We start from the raw sequence: 19,589 nt of genomic DNA on the forward strand, positions 1-19,589 counted from the left end.
TGTTGGAAGTTCCAGGCTTCTGGACACCAGTGGGAACTTTCCTCCTGCCTTTACATTGCTCACCAGATATGGCCTCTTTTGTTTTATTTTCCATTTGGTGCCCAGTGTGTGAAAGGCACCCAGTAAGTGGTAAATAATGTTCTGCGCAATCATAGCAGATCCAGCCTCCCCTCACAACTCTGACTGTGAAATCTCTTTAAGCCTGGGAAGCAGAGGGCGTCTAATGGACCTCTTAGATTTTATTTCTACCACTTACTCCTTGTCTCAGATGATCCAGCTGGGCAAAGCGGACGTCACTAAATCCACACATTCCTGATGCCTGCCTGGGCCATTCCAGCCATGTGATAGGACTGCATCTGACATTCTGTCTATTCCACTGTGGGCTTAGACTCCCCAGCCCAGCACCAGGCTCACCAGCCCAGAGCAACAGCCTCTGATAAATAATCAGTCTGGGCAGCAGTGCCCTGGTCACCTCACCTTCGCTTTGTCCCTGCGGATCTGCCACAGTCAGAATGTTGACCCCCACCCCCACCCTGAATCTTGTGGGGAGCCTTGGTCTCTCTGTTCAGTGTTCAGCCTTTGATATGACAGCTGGTGCTCCAGGGGAGCCATCCTGTCCCCTCCCCTGCATTCAGTGCTGCTCTTGGTTAAGGTACAGCCTCCCTGCTCAGTGAACTAGAGCTGTGAGCAGAAGGAAAATGGCCAAGTCAGGTGTGTCTGTCTGCAAGCAAAACCCCAAGAGATTTGCAAGGCTGTTGGCCTGCCCCTCTGAGTAACCCCAGAGAAGCATCACAGGGTGTTTTAAATGGGGCTTCCTAGGTGTTCTCTAAGAAGCCAGTTTTCCATGTTCACAAAAACTTTTGCTCCCCAAGGAGCTGAGAGACAAGGAGCAGAAGCCCTGGTGGGCACCGGGGCAGCAGCAGAGGTGCCCCCAAATAGAGCACCGCTGAGAGCGGCAGCTGCTCTGGCTCTTCTTCACTGGTAGGTTGGATCATCCGGAGATACAGGGGCATGTTTCTAAATACAGGTTTCATTTTTATTTAGGTGTGGCATGGCTAACAGAATCAGTAGGAGATGACTGCCATTGAAAAGATAGTTTGTTACACTTGTAGATTCCAAGAGGGAGTGTAAACCCGACATGGAGGGCCACACAGAGAAGCGCTAGGGTCCATCAGAAGGCAGAGGTGTGAGGGGGAAACGTGGGCAAGAGACTCCATTCTGGTTTCCATGGAGAAAATGGGCAAGACAGAGTGAGCAGGTTTGGAACTGTCTTGTTTGAATCATTTCATCAGGCTCTGGGGCACAGTGGCTGTCCCTAGTTGTCTGGCCCCTGGCCCCGGGGGGCTAGGGCAGGTGGTCATGGTCTGGATGTGGGCGTTGGGTGGAGGAGATGGTTGGGGATATGGACTCTGGGTTGACTGGCTTTCTCACGAAAAGCATGCTGAAAGGCAAGTCCTTTCTATCCCTAGGAATTGGCCAGCCCTGGGAGCAGGGGTCCCTTCAGCATCAGCAAGGCCCCAGATGTTTGAGCATCAGGAACACATGGTTGGTACAGGGTGTAGTGACAGCAGCTGCCTTGTCTCTACCACGGAAAGCTTCATGAGATCTAACCATTTCACAGGATAAGCATGTTGTAGAGCAGTTAGGAGGCCTGAGTCCTTGTCCTTCAACCCCTATTTCACTATCTCTGAAGGAAGGCAGGATGACGGGATTCCTCTACAGTGCCTCTAGTGTTATCAGTTAGTGATTCCATAAATTGAGTGCTTTGCTACACTTTGGGAGAATGTGTTACTGTGTTCTCAAGTATTAGAAAAAATGGAAATAATGAGGACAATGAGAAACATTTATTATTGAGTGTCTGCTATGTGTCACATAATTATGTGATACCCCCAACCCTTAATAGGTCAGGTGGAAGCCCCTCAATCCTGCCTCGCATTACATCTCATACACTTTATTTACTGTTGGAAGCTCAGCCCTTCTTTATCAACTGTTCTTTTCAGCTTGGGCTGTTTGTGGGGAGCGGGCTATGCCCTTCCCCTACTTGCTGATGTGGCGGGAATGGAGAACAAAGAACATCCTATTTACGCATTCCATGACCAACTGATGGAACCCTGCTGTGCCTACCTTTGACCAGCTACTGCTGACGTCAATACTGTGCTTAATTGTCTATTGGATAATGCTATGTCCTGGAATCATGTAACCCCACTGCATTATATAAAAACCCCACTGCATTATATAAAACCTGGACCTTCAATAAAGTTTTGCTGGTGACGCGTGGGAGCGTCAGCCCTCCCAGTTCTTTCTGTCTTTCTTTATTTTCTTCGCCTCCCTTCCGCACTTCAGGACCTGCTTGACTAGGTGCAGCTGGACCGTGTCAAGTGGCGCCCTAACAGGGACCTGAAGGAGAGGGAGAAGGTGAGGGCCACCACGAGGCCAATAGAGAAGAGAAAGCCCTGGCCAGGGTAACCAGAGAAGATGCGCGAGAGAAGAGGTGTGCAAGAAACGCGGACGTGGTAAGTGAATTTTTCTGGGAGTCCAATATAGGACAGGCGGGGAGCAGTTATATGTTTGCGGGCTAAAGAGGTTGTTAGCCGCCAGAGGAATTAAAGTAGGAAACCCCAATTAGAAAGATTTTTAGATTTTATTGAGAAAGTGTGCCCTTAGTTCCCGGAAGAAGGGACAGTAGACATAGAATTGTGGAATGAGGTAGGAAAGGGACTTCAATCTTATTATTCGACCCATGGTCCAAAAAAGGTTCCGGTGGACACATTTGGCCTGTGGACCTTAATTAGAGACTCTTACATGACTTAAGGCAAATTAATGCAGTTCTTAAACCTATGGGACCTTTACAACAAGGCCTCCCTTTTCCGGCTATGATTCCAAAAGACTGGAATATGGCTATCATTGATCTTAAAGATTGCTTTTTCACCTTGCTCCCCATTCAAAGCAGTCCTCTTAGGCCTGCGTTACTTCCTCCTGTGTAATGTAAATACAGCCTGTAATTAAGCTGAACCCTCAGATCAACATGAAAATAGCTCCATTCTATTAACTGCTTTCCTTAGAAGCAGTCATCCTGGAGCTAAGCATTTCCTCCTCAGCAGCCCCAGGGAAGCCAAACAAGCTTGTGACTCAGATCAGGGCTCTAGTAGCGAAAAGTCACACAGTCCCTGCATTTATCAGACAGGCAGGGGCCTCTTGAGGAATGACTAAAGCTTGGGCAGAAAAAACTAGGAAAACTAACTGAGAGCAGTTTGATCCCTACACTCTAAAAAGAAGTATCTTATCTTCTGCACACAAACCTGGGCCCCAGTACAAACTCTGATTAGAGAGGCTTGGTCCCTAAAAGAAGTATGCAATATAATGTTATGCAGCTAAATATATTTTGCCACAAGGGAAGAAAATAGTCAAAAGTTCCATGAACTACTACAATATGGAGTTAGTTTTCGAAATTCTTTTAGTGAACATCTATTCTACTTATTAAGTTCATCATTATCTTTGAGAATTGAGAAGTCTTAAACTAAGCTCCCTGAGATAGAAGAAATTTATCTTCTGCAATACAGCCTGGCTTTAAATGACTGGAGCTAGAATTGTACTTGCATTTCATTTCCAGCCCCCTGGACACACACAGTCCGCATCAGTTCAGAGTCTTCATCAGCCCTGTTAGTCTGGGGCCGTCTAAACCTTAACCCAGTTATGTAAACTGCTTGCCCTTAGAGTGTATTCTTGAAAACTGAAGTACTTTTAATCAAATAAACTAAGAAGAAAGAAGACCATTGAATATTATAAACTCAAATCTTTATGTCAGTTTGTCTGTGTATATGTTATTATATGAAAAGTGTTGCTAACTGTAGTCATTATGTCTCGGTCTGTATGTTTGTGTGTCTAAGTGTGTAACAAAAAAATATTTTCTACCTCCGGAAGGTATTAATAAAATTGATTTAAAAACAAGTGCTTGTGAAAATTGGGCATTCTAAAACTTCCAGAAAATCTAATAAAAATATATTATGCATTAATGCTAATTTAAGCTTAACTGATATGGACATGTCCTTATAGTTATTAGCTGGCATAGTTTACTTAAAGTCATTTAAGTTGATGTTACCTGTTAAATATTCCAAGAAAATACTTAAAGAAAAGCTTGACTTTGTCTAATGTTTGGTAAAAATTTTATAAGTAATTTAGCATGGTTGCTAAAAATAAGTAAACAAGTGTAGCAAATAAACTTTTTAATAATAATACTGTATTAATGTATAACAGTGTATATATCTGCAAACAGCTTGAGAATTTTTGTGGTAACCAATATTCTTGAAGTTTGCTAAGCTATATAGACATATTTTGTACTTAATGAGAAATTGTGCTATAAGGCACATTTCCAAAAATGATAAAATATGTTCATAAATGTATCAATCTGAAGAATGCTAGTGTAACAGTTTACAATGATATATTTTTCAGTGTTCTCTGAAAGTCAAAGTATCAAATCGTTTTAAGTTCTAATGAAAACTACTTGATATAATAAGGAAAATATTTTAGTATGTTAAAGATGTGTGTTTTAGTAAGAGAAAGTATAAAGAATGGAAATTCGTTTTGTTGAGAGTAAAAGAAAGTTAATTGTTCTAAAGTACAGCTATTTATTTAAAGAGAGACAGAGACAAAGCAAGCGAGCAGTGTGGTGCAGCAGTGTGGTGCCCTTTGTTGTGGCAGATCCACTCAGCCTGTTGCTTTGGGGGAGGGTCAAGATGTTTAGAGATAAGGCGGGATAAACCCAGTCAAGCCCCAGGCAAGCCCAGGCATAATTTTCACCGGCTTGTGTGCTTGGGACCATGGGGCAAATGAAGAATAAATTACTATATTCTTACAGATATAATCATGCTATGTGAAATTAAAGCAAGTGAGTCTTAATATCGAGAACACAGCAAAATTGGACTTTTGTTTTCAGTTGGGAAGACAAAGTATTCTTTAACTGTTAGTCTGCTCTTAATATTGAAAGATTGCAAAGGGTTCTCTAATTGTTTTATTAAAACAGTTTCTTATGCTTAAAGTCTTAATGAATTGTCTGAGTATTTAAGAAAATAAGATCTTAATATTAAAAAGACTAAGCTAAGTGTTAACAACTATGTAACCTTCTGCATTTGCTTTTAAACTTTATTATTATCATTCTAGTTAAATAATAAGTGTTATTTAATAACTATAATTCTATTTGGCAAGTGCCTTAAAAACTTTTGACAGCTTCCCAAAACCAAAATTTAAAAAGGTATTTTTACCTCTCAATTAACTCTGATATTTTCCAGAGGGCCCCTGGAACATACCAATAGAATTTTTTCTCCTCATCAAAGAAAATATTTGACTAATTTGGCTTATTTACCTGATATATATACTTGCCTAAAAAGTGCTGTCAAAAGGAATAATGCTCGATTTTATTACTGAGTGTTTTATGTTACAGAAATATCCAAACTTCCATATATCAACTATCTTACAGTAAGTTCTCATCAAATCTTTAACCATTGTCATTTGTAAATCTTTTCTTGTTTATAATCACTGTTTAATTACTACTAAACTAGTAAAGAACTAGATTTCAGCAAAATGAGTACTAGTTACTTAAAATTAAGTAAACTAAAGAAAAATGATTTTGTAGTGTTAGGGTCCGGGCTTCCGAGGCTTCTCCAGAGAACAAACTACACAGGCATAGAGATGTAAATTCAAGCAAAGTCTTTATTCAGCCAGCTAGCTGGGGTCCAAGTGTCTGCCTGACACAGCAGGTTTCAACAAGGACCCCAAGCACTCAAAGCCAAGGGTTTATATAGCATTTTCAAAACACTTAACTCATAGTAATTTTCCACAACTATACATTATTCTTGCAAGACATACATCCTGGGGTTAAGCAAGGGCAGGATAAGACCACTCCTCAATGGTTAGGGAGGTTCTGCACGATAAGCTTGGTATGTAAGATTAACTGACCAAGGTTAGCTGACCAAGGGTCACAGCTGCCCACCACCTGGTGCTCATGATTAACTTGTTTTTCAAGGCCTTACCAGTTCCAGTTTTTCTTTCTAAGTCACATAACTCAGAAAATGGCTTCTAGGCCTTTAAGATGGCTATGCTTATGCTAACCTATTTCTATTCTTACAGTAGCTTCTTGTTTCAAGTGTTGCTGATAAAATGTTTTAAACTTTATCTCTTAAGCTGACTGACAACGCTCCAGTTTACCTCTCCTCTGTGTTGCATACATTTTTTAAGCTATATAACATCACTCATAACACAGGCATTTCATACAATTCTACAAGTCAAGCTCTCATTGAATATTGTCACCTTATTCTTAAACATTATTTATTAATACAAAGAGGGGGGATTACTCCCTGATATAATAAAATTAGTTGCAAGTTGACGATTGGTGCATGCTTTACATATCCTTAATTTTGATCTTCTGGAGGGTGATAGATGGTCAGCGGTAGAGGTACATTTTTCTGATATTTCCTTTTCTGAAACAACAACAGTTCCTGTGTAGTAGTCTCCAATGGGTTCTTCACTATGGCATAAAGATCATATCAAGGTGTGGGGCAAGGGGTTTGCTTGTGTTTTTACAGAGCATCTGAAGGGCCCCCACCAGTAAGATGGCGAACTTCCGGCTTCTCTTCGGGGTCCTCAGTTCCTGCCGGCGCCACCTGAATCCCAATCACCTCTCGCCCCCCCTCCCAATCCCAGCACCTAGCCAATAGCCACCAGCCCCGTAGAACTAACACCACAATCACCCCATGCCCCTTCCTATATAACCCAGCACTTTTCCCTAATAAAGCAAAATTCTCCGGTGAATTGCTGCTGTGTGTCACTCCTTTCCTTTCAGGATCAATGCTTGATCTGGCCACCCAGAAAATGAATTCAGATACGATATGAAGGAGAACTTCCAACATCAACATCCTCTGGAGTAGTCATTCCAGAAGGTGACTATCAAAAAACCTCAACAAAAGTGTGCATGTCAAACACGGAAAACTGAAGCCCACTAAATAATAGTATCTTTTTTTTTTATTTCCAATAATGGCACTTATGTATGTACATACTACAGAAGAAATGTATAGACACATGATAGAGGAAAACTTAGATGGAATGATATTGCTGATTGGTCTGTTAGAGATGGTGATCATTATGAAATTTATAAAGCAGTTTTGTACCGAGAAGATATTGGCAGTTATACTTGTGAAAAGTTTCAAAAAAGAACTCCTGTCATATTGTATAAGAGTAATTAGGTGTATTTAAATATATTACTCATTCCAGAAGATAATTTTTCCTCACCTAACTTGTAGTTACAACAACTCGTGAGCCAAAAGTTGCACAAGTCATCTTTTTGTGTAGCAAGAAATTCCTCTATCAATGAACTGTTGAAGAAGAATTTAATAGGCATAAGACTTTCTCTTATGGTGTTTACTAATATCTCAGGCATAAACATCACTCTTCCCCCTAAAGTGCTTGCTCCTGATGCCCAATTAAATTTACCTGTTAGTACTACTATAATTACTGATTGTGTATGTATTAATTGTACTCGTGTACCCTCTTATTGTAGTTCTTCAATCATTGTAAAATGGTCTTCTAGATATAGGCTTCCAAATGGTTGGGTATTTTTGTGTAATAACAAAACATATCAAGCCCTTTCTTCACACTATCAAGGTGTTGGTAGTGTAAGACGCATTCTTCCTGCTCTAATAGACCATCCTGAATATAAGCACAAGAGACTTCTCCGAGTTCTGCCATCTGACTGTGATGAAAACTTGAAACTTTGAGGTCCTGCCGCTGTTGCAGTTGCAGCTGCGTTCCTCCTGCCAGTTCCTAGACTTGTCATTGGAATGCAGAAAGAGATATCTAAGCTGGCCTGTGCATATAGCAAAACAAATTTGACTGCTTCTGTATTATCTGAACTCAACCAAGAACTAAGAGAATTGCGAGCTGCGGTGCTTCAGAATCACGCTGCTGTAGACTGTCTGCTGTTAAAAGAGCATGTAAGATGTGAACAATTTCCAAAAATGTGCTGTTTCAATTTGTCTGATTTTTCTCAAACTACCCAAAATCAATTAGATGATATCCATCATATTGTCAATAAGTTTTTACAAATGCCTGAGCTATCTAACTAGTTTTCTTAATTTCATTAGATATAACTAGTAATTGTAAGTCTGCCTTTGTTATGTATCTGTATTCCTATTCTGTTAATGTATGTAAGCAATTTAACTAGTAGTTTGTTAAAACCTATATATATATATATATATATATATATATATATATTCAAGTTATGTCTGTCTTTCAACATGTTCGATCTCAGCCATGTAATGCATATTTCCTACAAAACTAAGATACCATATAATCCACAAGGCCAAGGCATTGTGGAACATGCCCATGTCACCCTTAAAGCTCATTTGGAAAAAACAAAAAAAAGGGGGAGTTATATCCCCGGCCACCACAGAACTATTTAAATCATATCTTATTTGAGCCAAAACTGCATCTGATATATTAAATCAGATAAAAGATGTGTTCAGGGACCCCCTGAATAGTCTCTGGCATGCTGTCGCACCTCTCTTAGCCCTAAGCATTTTATGGCTTTTGTTGCTGTTACTAGGGCCTTGTGTCCTTCACAGCATGTGGAAACTCATCTGGCAAGCCTTAAGAGACCTGCATCATTTGAAATTGCAGATGGCCCCCCACTTGTAAATCATAAGTTCTAAAGTCTTGCCTCATTTTCTGTTATCATTATGTGCAGCCATTGTGTGTATGTTTCTCATTGTGTTCTTGTTGCCTTGTTTCCTAAAAATGAGTTTAAAAGCATTTCTGCACCTTGGTGCAGAGCTACATATCTCTCAGCTGAAAAGTCACCCCCCGATGCCAGATTTTGAGAAGGGGACAGGATAGTCAATGACGGGTAAGTGTCTTGGAGACCTCTGGCAACCTAAGACAGGGCCCTCATGATGGAATGTGGGTACCAATGATGGGTAAGTCCAGATGAGTCATCCAGGAACACCTAAGACAGGCACTGTCACCCTCTTATAAAACAAAAAAGGGGGAGATGTGGGGAGCGGGCTATGCCCTTCCCCCACTTGCCGATGTGGTGGGAATGGAGAACAAAGAGCATCCTATTTACGCATTCCATGACCAACTGACGGAACCCTGCTGTGCCTACCTTTGACCGACTACTGCTGACGTCAATACTGTGCTTAATTGTCTATTGGATAATGCTATGTCCTGGAATCATGTAACCCCACTGCATTATATAAACCCTGGACCTTCAATAAAGTTTTGCTGGCAACGCGTGGGAGCATCAGCCCTCCCAGTTCTTTCTGTCTTTATTTTCTTAGCCCCTGCTTCCGCACTTCAGGACCTGCTCGACTATGCGCGGCTGGACTGCATCAGCTGTTGTAATACTGTGATTTATAATAAGAAATATGTATTTGGTCTTCATCCCCATCTCTGGCACAGAGCTCCTAAAACCCTTGGAATTTCCTAAGTAATGAGAGTGAGAAGGTGCTCTTTGTTATGTTAACGAGGTGACTTTTGGACCCATCTAAGGATGGAGGCAGGTTACCAGGAGGACAACCATGTGGTTAGAAGGTTGGGACTTGCAGTTCCACTCGCCTGGCCTTGGGGCAAGGGAGGGACGGGAGGCCAATCAATTGTCAATGGCCAATTATTTAATCAATCTTTCTTATGTAATAAAGCCACCATAAAAACCAAAAGGATGGGGTTCAGAGAGCTTCCAAGTTGGTGAACATCTGGGGATGTGCGGAGCATAGCAGACTCAGAGAGGGCTTGGAAGCTCTGCACCCTTTCTTCACACCTTGGCCCTATTAATCTCTTGTATCTGGCTGTTCTGAATTCTGTCCTTTTATCATAAACCAGTAATCGAATGAGTAAATGGGTTTCCTGAGTTCTGTGAACTGCTCTAGCAAATTAATAAAACTCAAGGAGGGGGTCATTGGAACCTCCCATCTATACCTGGCCAGTCAGAGGCAGAGATGGTAACTTGGGCTGTGACAGGTACCTGAAGGGGGGGCATATTTGTGAGACTGAGCCCCTACCCTGTTGGATCTGATGCTACCAGATAGATAGCGTCAGAATTGAGTTGACACCCATCTGGTGTGGGACAATTACCTGGTGGTGTGGGGAATGCTCCCCCACCCCCAACACACACACACATAGGAACTGGAATTCGAATCCTAGTAGCTGCCATAACAAAATGCCACAGACTGAGTGGCCTAGAAACCAGAAATTTATTTCTCCCAGTTCTGGAGGATGGGAAGCCCAAGATCAAGGTGCCTGCGGTTTGCTGCCTGTGGGGAGCTCTCCTGGCTTCCTCACTCTGTCCTCATGTGGCCTTTCCTTGGTGTCTCTGCACAGAGAAAGAGAGAGATCTCTTTTTCTCATAAGGCCACTAATCCCTTCTGAGGAGCCATCCTCATGACCTCATCTAACCTTAATTACTCCCCAAAGGCCCCACCTCCAAATGCCATACCATTAGAGGTTAGGGCTCCAACATAGGAATCTGTGGGGTGCACACACATTAGGGCCATAACATCATCTAAATTCTCATCCCTGTTCAGCTCTTCATGCCCTGATCTGGCTCACCCCCAACCTTGCCCTCACCAAGCCTTCCCACAGATCTCAGAATCTTTCATCAGCATATGCCCACTGTTCCCTTCATCATCCCCCATCCTCTTTCTCTAACTGAACCCTGGCTCACTCTTGAGGACACTTCTTTGCAGCCCTCCCCTGTAGAGCCTGATTTTCCTCCTGTATCCCTCTGAGCCCTGGGCCTGGAGGCACTCTTACTGGTCCTTGCTTCCTCCAGACCATGTCTCCACCATCCTCCCTCAAAATACCCAGCTTCTCTGGAGCAAGTTCTTATAGACATAAGCACTTGCTGTGTGTCTTTGCTGCAGCTGCCTCCTGAGCTGTTAGCCATTCTTCCCCATCACTGCAGCTCTTACCATCTGGCTCAGCCTCCCTTCACCACGCTTCTGCTGACAATCATCCCCAGGGAGCCAACATCCACATAGAGTTTCCATTGTCCCTGCTTCTTACTTTGCTGACCTCTCTCCCCAGTGCCCTTTCCCTCCTCCGTACCTCTGCTGCCTGATTCCATGTCATGCTCTCCGTGGGTAGAGGAAAAGTTGCAGAAGTAATTTCTGTCCCTTCAGAGCCTCAGGTTCAAGCATTCCATTCTCTGACCACCACCTAGTATCCTTCCAGGTCATGTACTTGGCTGCACCACCACATACTTTCTTCAGACCCATCAAGATTCCCAATCCATTAGCCCTGATGCTTCTCAGTGTGTCCTTGATGTTTTATTTTTCAGTCCCTAGTATAAATGAAATTTTAAAATCATGTTTTCGGTGGAAATGGAATTGACTTTTGTATATTGATTTTGTATCAAGCAACTGCTAAATTAACTTATTAACTCAAATAATTTATCTGCATCCTTCTTTGGGTTTACCATGGACATAGCCATCATCTACACATTTATGATAAGTTTATTTCTTCCTCCTCAGTCTTTTTATAAAATGCATTTCATCGCTATTTCTTATCTTGCCACACTGTCTAGGACTTCCAGTATAATGTTGAATAAAGTGGTGATGGCAAGTACCCTTGTTGTGCCCCAGTCTTAAAGGGGATGCCTTCAACATTTCATTACTAAATATAACATTTGCCATGATTTTGTGTGTGTGTGTAGATTCTCTTTATCTGATTAAAGAAGTCCCCTTCTATTCCTAATTTGTTAAGAAGATTTAGCATAAATGGATATAGCATTTTACCAAGTGCTTTTTCTAGTTTCATTAAGAACATTCCCTCAAAATGTTCAAATGGTGAATACATTATTTAATTTCTAATATTAAACCAACCAGGTGTTACTGTGATAAGCCCAACTATGAAGTATTATTTTTTCAGATATGTCCACTGGGTGATTTTGTTTGCAGATATTTTGTTTAGCATTAATAGGTTTATGTTTGCAGTTGAGATTGGCCTTCAATGTTCCTTCCTTATAAATGAGTTTCATAAAATGAGTTAGGATGTAATCCTTCTTGCTTATTCTCTGGAAGAGTTGATGTAAGATTGAAATTCTCTGATCCTTGAATGTTTTATTTAAATCTCCTATTGGGCCATCTGGGCTTGATACTTTCTTTGTGGCAAGAGTTTTACCTATAATTTCTCTAATAGTTATAGGAGTTTTAGGTTTTCCATTCCTTAGTAGGCCATATTTGTCTAGGAACGTACCCATTTCATGTAAACCTTTAAATTATTGTCATAAAATTTATAATATTCTCTTATGTCTTTAATCTCTAGAGAATCTATGGTTATGTTTCTTTTCTCATATCTATTTGTTTTTATTTGTACTACTTTATTTTATCAATATTGCCAGAGATTTATAGAAGTTTATCTTATGAACTCATTGTTCCTCTTTATTATAACTCAATTTCCATTGTAATTTATTCTCTTATGCTTATTATTTCCTTCTACATTTTGGATTTGTTTTCTGTTCTTGGCTAACTTATGAATCTTTTTTTTATTGATTTTGAAACTTTGCCTTTTTTAATATAACCTTTAGTTATAAATTCCCTTTTTTTAATTGAAGTATCACTGATAATCTTATATTGGTGTCAAGTATAAATTCCTTTTTAAGTACAATTTTACCTATATCTCACAAGTCTGCACATGTAATATTTTTATTATAATTTAGTTCTAAAACAGTTTTAATATCCATTATGATGAGTTTACATATATTTAAAATTTCCAAACATAGGGTTCTTCTAGTTATATTTCTGTTACTAATTTCTAATAATTACACTGTGGTCAGAGAATGTGATACATGTAGTAACAAGCTTCTGAAATTTGTTGAAGTTTGCTTTATACACTATCTAATGGTCAGTTTTTATAAATATTCTACACACATTTGAATAGAATGTGTATTCTGTAGCTGCTGGGTCTAATGGTCTGTGCATGCCTATGTGATCAAATGTGTTAACTGTTTTATTCACATTCACTGTACCCTCACTGCCTCTTTTTGTCTGCTTAATTTATCAATTACTGAGATAACTGTGTTAAAAATTTCCACTTTGCTGGTAGATTGTTAATTTCTCCTTATATTTCTTTCACTTTTTGTCTCATTTATTTTAAGGTTATGTTCTGTGAACATGCAGGGTTTGATTCTTTCTATCTTCCTGGCAAACTGAAACTTTTAGCCATACATTAATCTTCTTTATCTCTAGCTAGATTTTTTGTGTTGAAGTCTGTTTTGTCTTGTTTTAATATGATTAAACCAATTTCCCTTGTATGATATTTGCCTAGTGTCTCTCATTTTACCTGTTGGCTTTCAACCCTTTCTGTGCTTTTATATTAGGAGAGATTTTTATAAACAGCATAGAACTGAATGTTTCATCTACCTCAATACTGACATTTTAACTGGATGTTCATCAACATGTCTTTTGCTATTTTGGATCCATTTCTACCATTTTATTATATACTTTCCATTTGTTCTTTTCCTTTTAATTTTTTCCTTTCTTGCCTGCTTTTTTTGTTTTCTTTTATTTTTCCTTTTTCTTACTCCATTTTCTTCCCTTCTGCTAATTTGGATGTTGTACTATTAAGGTCTCCAGTTCTTATGGTTCCCATTGCTGTTTTAATAAGCATCCTTAAAAGAAAGAAATTTATCAGCATTATTACTCTCTTCACAACCAATGCAAAGACTTTAGAATAGTTTGAACTCAACTGTTCACTACTAGAATTATATTCTGTCATTCCCAGTAATTTCAATTGCTCTCTAGTATTTAAACTCCACAAATTATACTTTATTTTTATTTTTATACACTCAATGTTTATTTAAATTTACCTACATATTCACCAATATCTTTGCTCATTAAATCTTCCTACATCACAGAGCTCTTACCTGAGATCTGTCCACTAGAGGTTCCCTTAATAAGGGTCTATTGTTAGAACTCTCATGTTTTCTTTGTCTGAAAATGCATGTATTTTGCCCTTGTTCTTGAAAAAGTTTTTTAGAAGATAGAATTCTAGGACAGCAGATATCTTCTTTATGTATTAAAGTATTATTCCACTGTGTCCTGGCTTCCATTTTTTCATTGTCTAGTCACATGTTAGTTTAATTCTTTTTTCCCTCCCTTGTTTTGTAGAAGTCTGTCTTTGCTCTGAAGCCATTTAACTACTTTAAAGGTTTTATTTTTTTTTTCCTTTTTGGCAATCTTTAGTTTCATGAACTACCTATGTGAGGGTTTCTTTATATTAATTTTGCCTGGAATTTGTTGCTCTTTTAATCTCACATTTGGAGTCTTAGCAATTCAAGAAAATTCTCCACTAGGATCTCTTCAAAGATTGTTTCTTGCCCATTCTCTCTCTTGCTTCCTCCTGGAGCCCTTACTACACTTATGCCAGATCTTCTCACTCCTTCATGTGTCTTCACAGTTTCCAGAGCTTTCAGTTTTTTGTCTATCTGCACTGCAGTTCAGAAAACTTCACTTTCTCCACATAGAGCAATCTAATTCTCTCTTTCAGCTTTGTCTAAATCTCCTCTTTAAACCATTCACTGAGCTTTAAATTTTAATTATACTTTCCATTTTTAAATTTCTATTTGGTGATTTTATAATTTTCCTTGCTCATTTTTTTACACTCTTTTGTTCTTTGCTCAAATTTTAAGGCTTCTCTTTTATTTATTCATTTTTTAAGTTGGAGAACATGTTCATTAGATGATTTTAAGACAACTTTTGATGTGTCAACTTAAAAATTATTTGTTTCTTCATGCTGTAGATTCATAAAGGCCTCCAGGAAATTATTAGCTTCTTTCTCCTGGAATTGTCCATCAACAAAGCACAGTATGATCATTTTTGCATTGCTAAAACACATATTAAAAGCTTTTCTATGCTTTCCTTCACAAAGTAATGCCATCACAGGCCATAATTTTCATGTTATCCACTTCAGTGAGTTTTGTCACTTGTTGGAATCCATCATTCAGACAAAGGTCCACATGCTATCACTGGTTCTGTCATATTTGGAAAGCCTCTGAAATTGCTTCCATTCCTGACTCTGAGATAATGCTGAATTTACATTTGAACTTAGTACTGGGTCAGGGGCAGGGTCTGTGACTTATTAAGGCTGTGTGGACTTATCTAGGCTTCTAGAGTCATTCCTAAAGAAAGCACTTCTGTCTAAACTGGCATATAGTGCTTAAAAGGATAAAGTTGTTTTTCTTAGTCTTGAATTGATGTCCGAGAAACTGCAGAAAGTTACTTTCTCCTGCTATATGGGTCAGAAACGGTAAAGTGAAACACTGAAACAAGAACTCGTTTGTCCTTTCAATATATTAAATATTGCTGTTTTATATTCTGCATCTGAATTCCAGTATCTGAACTCTTCACAGGTTTTGTGTCTGTTTCTGCTAGCTCCTACTCATGGTGACTGCTTGTATGGGTTATAACTTTTGATTATAAACCATGTTCCTTGGAATTTTATCTGTGGAAATCCTTTGAAGATTAGATTCTAGTTTCATTCCTTCAGGAATGATTTGCTTTTGTTTCTACCAGTTATCCAGGGGATTCTTCCAACCCCAGACCACCTACACTTCAACTAGCAGTGGCCCACCTAGTGCCCAGGGTAAAGCAGACAAGTTTCCCTACAGTCCCTTTCTGTGCAGTGTGTTTATTCTTGTTCACTCTTGCTGTGTTGCAGCTTCCTATTAGCTTAGCCTACCCACCTTGTGTGGGCCCTCGGCTCAAGCAATCAAAGTGGAAGTTCAAGGTCTTCTTGGTGCAGTAGAAACCATTATATGAACGCCAACTTAAAACCTTGCTTGGTTCTTGCTCTTGATACATCTTCAGTCTCTGGAGATTCCTTAATTTCATGCCCAACTAGTGATGCATGTTTTAAATGATTTTGAAATAGTTGCTTATGCCTTTTAGTTGTTTGAGCAGGAGGGTTACTCATGTCATCATGTACATCATACAGCAAGAATCTGAAGTCTGCCATTCCCCAGCTTAGTCTGCAGTCAGCCTTTTACTAGACCAGCCCACTGAAACCACTCATGTCAAGGTGGCTAACAGCTTTCACATGGCCACATCCTGTGGTCACGATCTGTCTTCATCTTCATGTGTACCCCTCAGGAGGAGTTGGCATAGCTGATCATTCCCTCTTTCCCCATTTCTCCCTGTGGCTTTCAGGATACCTCACGTTTCTTGTTTTCCTCCTGTCTCACTGGCTGTGCCATCTTGGTCTCCTTAGCTGGGCTTGTCTCTTCTAGACCTCCAAATATTAGAATTCCTGAAACCTTAATCCTGAACTTTCTTAGCTATCAATACTCATATTCCAAGTGACATCTAACCCACCACTTGAAGTACATCTGTGTGATAACTACCAAATTTATATTTTCAGCCCCATCTCTCAGGAACTCTCCACTGACTAATAAATGTTTCTCTGAAGTGTCTAGTGTCTGGGAGGCATCTTAAACCTCATGTGTTTAAAACGTGTTCCTCTTCCCCTTCTCCCTCCACAAAAACTAGTCTTCCCCAATTCTTCCCCATATCTTTTTAAATGATACCATTGTTCACCTCACTGCCTGGGGCCACTATTGATCTCTCTTGTTTCCTCACATCTCTCGCCTAATCCATCAGTGGGTCCTATAGGCTCTACATGCAAAATTATATTGAATCTGACCACTCCTCAGGTCCACCAGCCGGTCAAAGTCGATTATTTTCTGTCACATGGACAATGATTATAGTCCCTAAAGCCCTCCTGGCTTCCATTCTTGTCTCCCAACCAGCAAAGCCAGCACCACCATCTTCATTACCACCTCCTGCTAAAACACGTTCTCCTCTAGCTGCAGATCTTTTGCTCAGAATAAAATCTGGAGTGCTTATCATGGCCACTAAGGCCCTGCCATGTCTGGTCCCTAGCTAACTCTCTGCCCTCTTCTCCCTTCATTTTTTCCCTATTTGCCTCATGCTTCTGCCACGTTGACTTTTCCCCTTTTCCTCAAACAAGTCAACTGAATCCAGGTTCTGTGCCTTCCCTCATGCTGTTCCCTCTACCTGAAAACTCTTCTATTTCTCTCTATGGCTCCCTCCTTCATACCATTTATGTTTCTGCTCAAAAACCACCTCAATAGAAAGGCCTTTACTAACCAATCCATAGAGAATAGAGCCATCCTAAATAGTCTCTACCCATTTATAGTTCTCATCACTATGTGAAACTGTTCAGTCTATTCCATCCACTTGTTTCCTATTTATTTTTCCCACTAAGAGGTAAGTTTCAAAAGGGCAGAGCCTTTGTTTATCCTATTTATTCTCTCCTCAGGACCTGGAAGCATGCTAGGGCTCATGTGTTAGACATATTAATTTTTTTCTTGTATCATGTAATAGATAATAAATATATCTGAATTAAAGACAATTCTCACAATAACCAGTGAGACAGAAATGATTTCTCCAATCTTATAGGCAAGGAAACAGGCTCAGATGTTAAATGACTTGGCCATGATTACACATACAACCCGAGTGTGTATGATTTTAGACACCACAGTATTTTTGTGATTTATAGTTTTTTTGAAAATTTCAAGAAAACATTACAAAAAACATTGCAAAACAATACCAAAGTTCCCTTTTTGTGCAGTGTATTTTTATTTATTTGATTCATTTATTTACTTTTACCTTCACTCAGATTTCCCAAATGATAACATCTTGCATAACCACAGTACAGTCAAGATCGGAAAGTTAATATTGATGTACTAGTAACTAACCTACAGACCTTGTTCACATTTCCCCAGCTGTCCTACTAATATGTCGTGTCCCCGGAGTCACCATCAAAGTGTTCATCTTTGTCTTCATGACTCTGACACTTCTGAAAAGGCTCATATTCTTACCATCAGTGTACAGTCTATGCAGAGAGCTGTGCACATGGAAGGTTCTCCATTGCAATAGCTATATTTTTGGGGCAATAAATAAATCTGCTTTTTGGGGAGAGGCAGGAGAGTGGCTCCTCATGTTCTGTTTGTGTTTTGCTTAGCTTGGCCTACCTTGAAGTGTTTATAAAAAATAGTGAGAGTGGCTTGCTCAAGGAAGTTGAAAAAGGCGATTTTAAAGGATTGGTTGAGATTATGGGACACCTTATGGCTCTTAAAGAACGGCAGGGCAGCACTGATGAGATGTTTGAGCCCTTAAAGCAAACTATTGAATTGATGAAGACCTATGGACAAGAATTGCCAAAAACGGTGTTTAAGCAGCTGGAGGTCAGTGCAAAATTTGTTTTCCTAATAAAAGAAAGAGTGGGGGAGTTTTAGGATTTCAGAGTCAGGTGAGGTGGATTGAAATAAATGAGAAACAGGACTTAGCAATTGCCCAAGGCCCAGAATTTAGAACAGTATATGTAAGGTATGTGTCATATCTAGCACATGGTGGAAACTCAATAAATATGAAACACTGTAATTCTGGAGGATATATGGGAGAATTGATGTGGACAAAGTGTGTCAGGTTTTTTTTTCCAGAATTAAGGGTGAACGAATTATTTTCACTCAGAGGAGAAAAGAGCAGATCTGAGGAATGTTAAGGTGGTCTAAGAGGAAGTGTGGGGTGTTACAGAAAATAACCAAGTATTCTTGGAAAATATAAAAAGGGAAAGGGTTACTGGGTCAGAGGCTGAGGGCAAGAAGGGTAGTGTTGAGTGCAAAGTAGATGATCGTCGATAGAACAACTGACTAGGGAGATAAGTCAAGGAAGGGGAGTTGTTGAAAACAGACAAATGATACCATGGCATTGCAGCAGGTGTTGTGGCAGACATGAAGGTATCTGGGGTCTGTCCAGTTTCAGGACTGTGGTGAAGGGGGGGAACAATGTGGGTCTGACCACACTGAGATCTTCATTGCAGGAGCTGCCTGAGAAATGGAACAACATAAAAAAGATGGCCATTACTGCGAGGCAGCAGGTGGCCCCACTGCAAGCGAATGAAGTGAGCGTCCTCTGCCAGTGGTGCACAGCCTTTGATGCTGAACAGCAGTGATTCTGCGAGCAATTCCACCAAGAAGTTCCCTTCAGGTATGGATCAGTCCCCACCACTGCCTCCTTACTTGTAAACATGGCACCTTTGAGTCACTGACTGTCTTTCTGTTGAGTTTGTGTTCTTCTCACAGGTTAAGACTAGTTAACAGTCTTCCCCCCCTTTATGGTTAGGACGTGGGGCTGGACTGGACAGCATCCTCTCAGCGCCTGCATGAGATGACCACAGGTTGTGCAAACAAAAGACCTTGCCTTCAAAAGTCTAGAAACTTCTGTGTCTCCAGGTCTATAAAGGGTGTGGTATAATTATAAAGTTTTCACTAAACTGTTGGTATTCTAAATTCTCAAAAACTCCTTTTCTTTTATGGCTGATAGAATTTTAAAATACTTTTGGAAGGCATTTTGGTAGCCTAAATTAGGAAGGATTTGAGGTGAAGGGTTTACTTCTTTCATAGCTTAGTAATGCTCAGACACCTCCTTACTTGTGATTAAGGGGTCTTTACATAAAACAGCTATAGGATGGGCAACACCATTCACATGTAAGCACAGTGTGCACGCATACATAGGTTCCATTCT

General features: G+C 39.9%; 1 pseudogene; it reads left to right on the forward strand.

Moving 5' to 3' along the window:
* The window catches only part of LOC108403857 (dynein axonemal heavy chain 9-like), a 594,862-nt pseudogene that overhangs the window by 36,490 nt on the left and 538,783 nt on the right, over positions 1-19,589 (forward strand).

The sequence above is a fragment of the Manis javanica genome, chromosome 4 (assembly GCF_040802235.1).
Source record: "Manis javanica isolate MJ-LG chromosome 4, MJ_LKY, whole genome shotgun sequence".
In the NCBI taxonomy this organism is placed as follows: domain Eukaryota; kingdom Metazoa; phylum Chordata; class Mammalia; order Pholidota; family Manidae; genus Manis; species Manis javanica.